Genomic DNA, 10,146 nt, shown 5'->3' on the forward strand with positions numbered 1-10,146 from the left:
TGAATTCGTAAGGTGCGCGTTTGAAGTAAAAAAAATTTTGCTGCGGCCTAATAAATCTTTATCCGCTGGACTCGTAAGGTGTGCGTTCGATTTAAATATTGTTTGTTGCGGCCTATTTATTCTTCATCCGCTGAACTCGTAAGCTGCGCGGCTGAAGTAAAAAAAGTTTGTTGCAGCCTATAATGTACATCCGCTGAACTCGAAATGTGCACGTTTGAATTAAAAAAAGTTTGTTGCGGTCTATTTATTCTTTATCCGCTGAACTGGTAAGGTGCGCGTTTGAAGTAAAAAAAATTTCTTGCTTCCTATTTAATCTACATCCCATGTTCTCGTAAGGTGCGCGTTTGAAGTAAAAAAAAAGTTTGTTGCGGCCTATTTAATCTTCATTCACATAACTCGTAAGATGCGCGTTTGAATTGAAAAAAATTTGTTGCGGCCTATTTAATCTTAATCCGCTGAACTCGTAAGGTGCGCTTTTGATGTAAAAAAAAGTTTGTTGCGGCCTTTTTAATCTTCATCCGCTGTGCTCGTAAGGTGCGCGTTTCAAGTAAAAAAAGTTTGTTGCGGCCTATTTAATCTTCATCCTCTGAACTCGTAAAATGCGCGCTTGAAGTAAAAGAACGGTTGTTGCGGTCTATTTAATCTACATCCTTTGAACTCGTAAGGTGCGCGTTGGATGTAAATATTGTTTGTTGCGGCCTATTTATTCTTCATCCGCTGAACTCGTAAGCTGCGCGTTTGAAGTAAAAAAAGTTTGTCGCAGCTTATAATGCACATCTGTTGAACTCGAAAGGTGCACATTTGAAGTAAAAAAGTTTGTGGCGGTCTATTTATTTTTTATCCGCTGAACTCGTAAGGTGCGCGTTTGAAGTAAAAAAAAGTTTGTTACGGCCTATAATCTACATCCGCTGAACTGTTAAGGTGAGCGTTGGAAGTAAAGAAACATTGTTGCGGCCTATTTAATCTTCATCCGCTGAATTCGTAAGGTGCGCGTTTGAAGAAAAAAAAGTTAGTTGCCTATATATTCTATACCCGCTGAATTGGTAAGGTGCGCGTTTGAAGTAAAAAAAGTTTGTTGCGGCCTATTTAATCTTCAACCGCTGAACTCTAAGGTGCGCGTTTGAAGAAAAAAAATGTTTGTTGCGGCCTATTTAATCTACATCCTCTGAACTCGTAAGGTGAGAGTTGGAAGTAAAAAATAATTGTTGCCGCCTATTTAATCTTCATCCGCTGAACTCGTAAGGTGCGCGTTTGAAGTAAAAAAAATTTTGTTGCGGCCTATTTAATCGTCATCCGCTGAACTCGTAAGGAGCGCGTTTGAAGTAAAAAAATGTTTGTTGCGGCATATTTAATCTACAACCGCTGATTTCGTAAGGTGGGCGTTTGAAGTAAAAATATGTTTGTTGCGGCGTATTTATTCTGCAACCGCTGATCTCGAATGTGCGCGTTTGAAGTAAACAAAGTTGGCTGCGGCGTATTTAATATGCATCTGCTGATCTCGAAATTTGCCCGTTTGAAGTAAGAAAATTTTGTTGCGGCGTATTTAATCTATAGCCGCTCATCTCGTAAGGTCAGGAGAGCAAGCTGCCGGGCTAGTTGGTGATGCATGTTGTAAACTTGGAAGCGCAAAAAACCGGACGACGGACAAAGTTTTTGTGTTCCCTGTTTTTTGTGTTCCCTTACTCTGTCCGTCGTCCGGTTTTTTGCGCTTCCAAGTTTACAACATCTCGTAGGGTGCGCGTTTGAAGTAAAAAAGTTTGTTGCGGCGTATTTAATCTATATCCGCTGATCTCGTAAGGTGCTTGTTTGAAGTAAAAAAGATTGCTGCGGCGTATTTAGTCTACATGCGTTGATCTCGTAAAGTGCGCGTTGGAAGAAAAAAAAAGTTTGTTGCGGCGTATTTATTCTCCATCTGCTGACGTCGTAAGGTGCACGTTTTAAGTAAAAAAAAGTTTGTTACGGCGTATTTAATCTACATCCGGTGATCTCGTAAGGTGAGCGTTTGAAGTAAAAAAAAGTTTTTTGCGGCGTATTTAATCTACATCCGCTGATCTCGTAAGGTGGGGGTTTGAAGTAAAAAAAAAGTTTGTTGCGGCGTATTCAATCTACACCCGCTTATTTCGTAAGGTGCGCGTTTGAAGTAAAAAAAAGTTTGTTGCGGCGTATTTAACCTACAGCCGCTGATCTCGTAAGGTGCGCGTTCGAAGTAATAAAAAGTTTGTTGTGGTGTAATTAATCTTCATCCGCTGAACTCGTACGATGCGCGTTGGGAGAAAAAAATTTGTTGCGGCCTATTTAATCTACATGCGCTGAACTCGTAAGGTGCGAGATTGATGTAAAAAAGTTTGTTGCGGGGTATTTATTCTACATCGGCTGAACTCGGAAGGTGCGCGTTTAAAGGAAAAAAAATTTGTTGTGGCGTATTTAATCTACATCCGCTGATCTCGTAATGTGCGCCGTTTGAAGTGAAAAAAAAAGTTTGTTGCAGCCTATTTAATATACATCGGCTGATCTCGTAAGGTGCGCGTTTGAAAAAAAAAGGTTTGTTGCGGAATATTTAATCTACATCCGCTGAACTCGTAAGGTGCGCATTTGAAGTAAAAAAAAGTTTGTTGCGGCGTATTTGTTCTAAATCCGCTGACGTCGTAAGGTGCGCGTTTGAAGTAAAAAAGTTTGTTGCGGAGTATTTGATTCACATCCGCTGACCTCGTAACGTGCGCGTTTGAAGTAAAAAATGTTTGTTGCGGCGTATTTATTCTACATCCGCTGATCTCGTAAGGTGAGCGTTTGAAGTAAAAAAAAGTTTGTTGCGGCGTATTTAATCTACACCCACTTATTTCGTAAGGTGCACGTTAGAAGTAAAAAAAAGTTTGTTGCGGCGTATATAACCTACATCCGCTGATCTCGTAAGCTGCGTGTTTGAAGTAAAAAAAAGTTTGCTGCGGCGTATTTATTCTATATCCGCTGAACTCGAAAGGTGCGCGTTCGAAGTAAAAAAAAAGTTTGTTGCGGCGTATTTAAACTTCATCCGGTGAACTCGTAAGGTGAGCGTTGGAAGCAAAAAAAGTGTGTTGCGGCGCATTTAATCTTCATCCTGAACTCGTAAGGTGCGCGTTTGAATTAAAACAAAATAATTGTTGCGGCCTATTTATTCTTATTCCTCTGAACTCGTAAGGTGCGCTTTTGATGTAAAAAAGTTTGTTGTGGCCTTTTTAATCTTCATCAGCTGTGCTCATAAGGTGCGCATTTGAAGTGAAAAAAAGTTTGTTGCGACCTAATTAATCTTCATTCACTGAACTCGTAAGGTGCGCGTTTGAAGTAAAAAAAAATTTGGTTGCGGGCTATTTTATTTCACTCACTGAATTCGTAAGGTGCGCGTTGGAAGTAAAAAAAAATTTTGTTGCGGCCTATTAAATCTTCATTCGCTGAACTCGTAAGTGCGCGTTTGATGTAAAAAAAAGTTTGTTGCGGCCTTTATAATATTCATCCGCTGTACTCGTAAGGTTCGCGTTCCAAGTAAAAAAAGTTTGTTGCGGCCTATTTAATCTTCATCCGCTGAACTCGTAAGGTGCGCGCTTGAAGTAAAAGAACGTTTGTTGCTGCCTATTTAATCTACATCCTCTGAACTCGTAAGGTGCGCGTTCGATGTAAATATTGTTTGTTGCGGCCTATCCTTCATCCGCTGAACTCGTAAGCTGCGCGTTTGAAGTAAAAAAGTTTGTTGCAGCCTATAATGTACATCCGCTGAACTCGAAAGGTGCACGTTTGAAGTAAAAAAAGTTTGTTACGGCCTATATTCACCATCCGCTGAACTCGTAAGGTGAGTGTGTGAAGTAAAGAAACATTGTTGCGGCCTATTTAATCTTCATCCGCTGAATTCGTAAGGTGCGCGTTTGAAGTAAAAAAAGTTTGTTGCCTATATAATCTATATCCGCTGAATTGGTAAGGTGCTCGTTTGAAGTAAAAAAAAAGTTTGTAGATGCCTATTTATTCTTCATCCGCTGTATTCGTAAGGTGCGGGTTTGAAAAAAAAAAATGTTTGTTGCGGCCTATTTAATCTACATCCTCTGAACTCGTAAGGTGAGAGCTGGAAGTAAGAAATAATTTTTGCGGCCTATTTAATCTTCATCCGCTTAACTCGTAAGGTGCGCGTTTGAAGCAAACAAATGTTTGTTGCGGCGGATTTAATCTACAACCGCTGATTTCGTAAGGTGGGCGTTTTAAGTAAAAATATGTTTTTTGCGGCGTATTTAATCTATATCCGCTGATCTCGTAAGGTGCGCGTTTGAAGTAAAAAAGTTTTCTGCGGCGTATTTAGTCTACATCCACTGATCTCGAAAAGTGCGTGTTTGAAGTGAAAAAAGGTTTTCTGCGGCGTATTTAATCTACAACCGCTGATCTCGTAAGGTGGGGGTTTGAAATACAAAAAAGTTTGTTGCGGCGTATTTAACCTACTGCCGCTGATCTCGTAAGGTGCGCGTTTGAAGTAAAAAAAAGTTTGTTGCGGCGTAATTAATTTTCATCCGCTGAACTCGTACGATGCGCTTTGGAAGAAAAAATTTTGTTGCGGCCTATTTAATCTACATGCGCTGAACTCGTAAGGTGCGAGATTGATGTAAAAAAAGTTTGTTGCGGGGTATTTATTCTACATCGGCTGAACTCGGAAGGTGCGCGTTTGAAGTAAAAAAAGCTTGTTGCACCCTACAATGTACATCCGATGAACTCGAAAGGTGCACGTTTGAAGTAAAAAAAGTTTGTTGCGGCGTATTTAATCTACAACCGCTTATTTCCTAAGGTGCGCCTTAGAAGTAAAAAAAAGTTTGTTGCGGCGTATTTAACCTACATCCGCTGATCTCGTAAGGTTCGTGTTTGAAGTAAAAAAAAGTTTGTTGCGGCGTATTTAATCTGCAACCGCTGATCTCGAATGTGCGCGTTTGAAGTAAACAAAGTTTGCTGCGGCGTATTTAATATGCATCTGCTGATCTCTAAATTTGCCCGTTTGAAGTAAGAAAATTTTGTTGCGGCGTATTTAATCTATAGCCGCTCATCTCGTAAGGTCAGGAGAGCAAGCTGCCGGGCTAGTTGGTGATGCATGTTGTAAACTTGGAAGCGCAAAAAACCGGACGACGGACAAAGTTTTTGTGTTCCCTGTTTTTTGTGTTCCCTTACTCTGTCCGTCGTCCGGTTTTTTGCGCTTCCAAGTTTACAACATCTCGTAGGGTGCGCGTTTGAAGTAAAAAAGTTTGTTGCGGCGTATTTAATCTATATCCGCTGATCTCGTAAGGTGCTTGTTTGAAGTAAAAAAGATTGCTGCGGCGTATTTAGTCTACATGCGTTGATCTCGTAAAGTGCGCGTTGGAAGAAAAAAAAAGTTTGTTGCGGCGTATTTATTCTCCATCTGCTGACGTCGTAAGGTGCACGTTCGAAGTAAAAAAAGTTTGTTACGGCGTATTTAATCTACATCCGGTGATCTCGTAAGGTGAGCGTTTGAAGTAAAAAAAAAGTTTTTTGCGGCGTATTTAATCTACATCCGCTGATCTCGTAAGGTGGGGGTTTGAAGTAAAAAAAAAGTTTGTTGCGGCGTATTTAATCTACACCCGCTTATTTCGTAAGGTGCGCGTTTGAAGTAAAAAAAAGTTTGTTGCGGCGTATTTAACCTACAGCCGCTGATCTCGTAAGGTGCGCGTTCGAAGTAATAAAAAGTTTGTTGTGGTGTAATTAATCTTCATCCGCTGAACTCGTACGATGCGCGTTGGGAGAAAAAAATTTGTTGCGGCCTATTTAATCTACATGCGCTGAAGTCGTAAGGTGCGAGATTGATGTAAAAAAAGTTTGTTGCGGGGTATTTAATCTACATCGGCTGAACTCGGAAGGTGCGCGTTTAAAGGAAAAAAAATTTGTTGCGGCGTATTTAATCTACATCCGCTGATCTCGTAATGTGCGCCGTTTGAAGTGAAAAAAAAAGTTTGTTGCAGCCTATTTAATATACATCGGCTGATCTCGTAAGGTGCGCGTTTGAAAAAAAAGGTTTGTTGCGGAATATTTAATCTACATCCGCTCAACTCGTAAGGTGCGCATTTGAAGTAAAAAAAGTTTGTTGCGGCGTATTTGTTCTAAATCCGCTGACGTCGTAAGGTGCGCGTTTGAAGTAAAAAAAGTTTGTTGCGGCGTATTTGATTCACATCCGCTGACCTCATAACGTGCGCGTTTGAAGTAAAAAAAGTTTGTTGCGGCGTATTTATTCTACACCCGCCTATTTCGTAAGGTGCACGATAGAAGTAAAAAAAAAGTTTGTTGCGGCGTATATAACCTACATCCGCTGATCTCGTAAGGTGAGCGTTTGAAGTAAAAAAAAGGTGCTGCGGCGTATTTAATCTATATCCGCTGAACTCGAAAGGTGCGCGTTCGAAGTAAAAAAAGTTTGTTGCGGCGTATTTAAACTTCATCCGCTGAACTCGTAAGGTGAGCGTTGGAAGCAAAAAAAAGTGTGTTGCGGCGCATTTAATCTTCATCCTAAACTCGTAAGGTGCGCGTTTCAATTAAAACAAAAAAAATTGTTGCGGCCTATTTAATCTTATTCCTCTGAACTCGTAAGGTGCGCGTTTGATGTAAAAAAGTTTGTTGTGGCATTTTTAATCTTCATCAGCTGTGCTCATAAGGTGCGCATTTGAAGTGAAAAAAAAGTGTGTAGCGGCCTAATTAATCTTCATTCACTGAACTCGTAAGGTGCGCGTTTGAAGTAAAAAAAATTTGGTTGCGGCCTATTCTATTTCACTCACTGAATTCGTAAGGTGCGCGTTGGAAGTAAAAAAAAATTTTGTTGCGGCCTATTAAATCTTCATTCGCTGAACTCGTAAGTGCGCGTTTGATGTAAAAAAAAGTTTGTTGCGGCCTTTATAATATTCATCCGCTGTACTCGTAAGGTTCGCGTTCCAAGTAAAAAATGTTTGTTGCGGCCTATTTAATCTTCAACCGCTGAACTCGTAAGGTGCGCGCTTGAAGTTAAAGAACGTTTGTTGCGGCCTATTTAATCTACATCCTCTGAACTCGTAATGTGCGCGTTCGATGTAAATATTGTTTGTTGCGGCCTATCTATTCTTCATCCGCTGAACTCGTAAGCTGCGCGTTTGAAGTAAAAAACTTTGTTGCAGCCTATAATGTACATCCGCTGAACTCGAAAGGTGCACGTTTGAAGTAAAAAAGTTTGTTACGGCCTATAATCATCATCCGCTGAACTCGTAAGGTGAGTGTGTGAAGTAAAGAAACATTGTTGCGGCCTATTTATTCTTCATCCGCTGAATTCGTAAGGTGCGCGTTTGAAGTAAAAAAAGTTTGTTGCCTATATAATCTATATCCGCTGAATTGGTAAGGTGCTCGTTTGAAGTAAAAAAAAAGTTTGTAGATGCCTATTTAATCTTCATCCGCTGTATTCGTAAGGTGCGGGTTTGAAGAAAAAAAATGTTTGTTGCGGCCTATTTAATCTACATCCTCTGAACTCGTAAGGTGAGAGCTGGAAGTAAGAAATAATTGTTGCGGCCTATTTCATCTTCATCCGCTTAACTCGTAAGGTGCGCGTTTGAAGCAAACAAATGTTTGTTGCGGCGGATTTAATCTACAACCGCTGATTTCGTAAGGTGGGCGTTTGAAGTAAAAATATGTTTTTTGCGGCGTATTTATTCTATATCCGCTCATCTCGTAAGGTGCGCGTTTGAAGTAAAAAAGTTTGCTGCTGCGTATTTAGTCTACATCCGCTGATCTCGAAAAGTGCGTGTTTGAAGTAAAAAAAGTTTTCTGCGGCGTATTTAATCTACAACCGCTGATCTCATAGGGCGGGGGTTTGAAATACAAAAAAGTTTCTTGCGGCGTATTTAACCTACTGCCGCTGATCTCGTAAGGTGCGCGTTTGAAGTAAAAAAAAGTTTGTTGCGGCGTAATTAATTTTCATCCGCTGAACTCGTAAGGTGCGAGATTGATGTAAAAAAAGTTTTTTGCGGGGTATTTAATCTACATCGGCTGAACTCGGATGGTGCGCGTTTGAAGTAAAAAAGTTTGTTGCAGCCTACAATGTACATTCGATGAACTCGAAAGGTGCACGTTTGCAGTAAAAAAAGTTTGTTGCGGTCTATTTATTCTTCATCCGCTGAACTGGTAAGGTGCGCGTTTGAAGTAAAAAAAAAGTCTGTTGCGGCCTATATTCTACATCCGCTGAACTCGTAAGGTGAGCGTTGGAAGTAAGGAAACATTTTTGCGGCCTATTTATTCTTCATCCGCTGAATTTGTAAGGTGCGCATTCGAAGTAAAAAAAGTTTGTTGCCTATATAATCTATATCCGCTGAATTGGTAAAGTGCGCGTTTGAAGTAAAAAAAATTTGTTGCGGCCTATTTAATCTTCATCTGCTGAACTCGTCAGGTGCGCGTTTGAAGTTAAGAAACATTGTTGCGGCCTATTTAATCTTCATCCGCTGAATTCGTAAGGTGCGCATTTGATGTAAAAAAATGTTTGTGGCGGCCTATTTATTCTACATCCTCTGAACACGTAAGGTGAGAGTTGGAAGTAAAAAACAATTGTTGTGGCCTATTTAATCTTCATCCGCTGAACTCGTAAGGTGCGCGTTTGAAGTAAAAAAAAGTTTGTCGTTGGCTATTGAATCTATACCCGCTGAACTCGTAAGGTGCGCGTTTGAAGCAAAAAATGTTGCGGCGTATTTAATCTACAACCGCTAATTTCGTAAGGTGGGCGTTTGAAGTAAAACTATGTTTGTTGCGGCGTATTTAATCTATAGCCGCTCATCTCGTAAGGTGCGCGTTTGAAGTAAAAAAGTTTGCTGCGGCGTATTTAGTCTACATCTGTTGATCTCGTAAAGTGCGCGTTTGAAGAAAAAAAAGGTTTGTGGCGGCATATTTGATCTACATCCGCTGAACTCGTAAGGTGCGCGGTTGAAGTAAGAAATAGTTTGTTGTGGCGTATTCAATCTGCATCCGCTGATCTCGTAATGTGCGCCGCTTGAAGTAAAAAAGAAGTTTGTTGCGGCCTATTTAATATACATCCGCTGATCTCGTAAGGTGCGCGTTTGAAGAAAAAAAGGTTTTATGCGGCATATTTATTCTACATCCGCTGAGCTCGTAAGGTGCGCATTTGAAGTAAAAAAAGTTTGTTGCGGCGTATTTGTTCTAAATCCGCTGACGTCGTAAGGTGCGCGTTTGAAGTAAAAAAAAGTTTGTTGCGGCGTATTTAATCTACACCCTCTTATTTCGTGAGGTGCGCGTTTGAAGTAAAAAACGTTGGTTGCGGCGTATTTAACATACAACCGCTGAACTCGTAAGGTGCGCGTTTGAAGTAAAAAACAATAGTTGCGGCCTATTTAATCTTATTCCGCTGAACTCGTAAGGTGCGCGTTTGATGTAAAAAAAAGTTTGTTGCGGAATTTTAATCTTCATCCGCTGATTTCGTAAGGTGCGCGTTTGAAGTAAAAAAAACTTTGTTGCGGCGTATTTATTCTTCATTCACGGAACTCGTAAGATGCGCGTTTGAATTAAAAAAAAATGTTGCGGCCTATTTAATCTTATTCCGCTGAACTCGTTAAGTGCACGTTTGATGTAAAAAAAGTTTGTTGCGGCCTTTTTAATCTTCATCAACTGTGCTCATAATGTGCGCATTTGAAGTGAAAAAAAAGTTTGTTGCGGCCTAATCAATCTTCATCAATGAACTCGTAAGGTGCGCGTTTGAAGTAAAAAAAAAGTTGGTTGCGGCCTATTTTATCTTCACTCCCTGAACTCGTAAGGTGCGCGTTTGATATAAAAAAAAGTTTGTTGCGGCCTCTATAATCTTCATAAGCTGTACTCGTAAGGTGCGCGTTTCAAGTAAAAAAAGTTTGTTGCGGCCTATTTAATCTTCATCCGCTGAACTCGTAAGGTGCGCGCTTGAAGTAAAAGAACGTTTGTTGCGGCCTATTTAATCGACATCCTCTGAACTCGTAAGCTGCGCGTTTGAAGTAAAAAAAGTTTGTTGCACCCTACAATATACATCCGATGAACTCGAAAGGTGCACGTTTGAAGTAAAAAAAGTTTGTTGCGGTCTATTTATTCTTCATCCGCGGAACTGGTAAGGTGCGCGTTTGAAGTAAAAAAAAAGTTTCTTACGGCCTA

The sequence above is a fragment of the Amblyomma americanum genome, chromosome 1, assembly GCF_052857255.1.
Source record: "Amblyomma americanum isolate KBUSLIRL-KWMA chromosome 1, ASM5285725v1, whole genome shotgun sequence".
Lineage (NCBI taxonomy): Eukaryota > Metazoa > Arthropoda > Arachnida > Ixodida > Ixodidae > Amblyomma > Amblyomma americanum.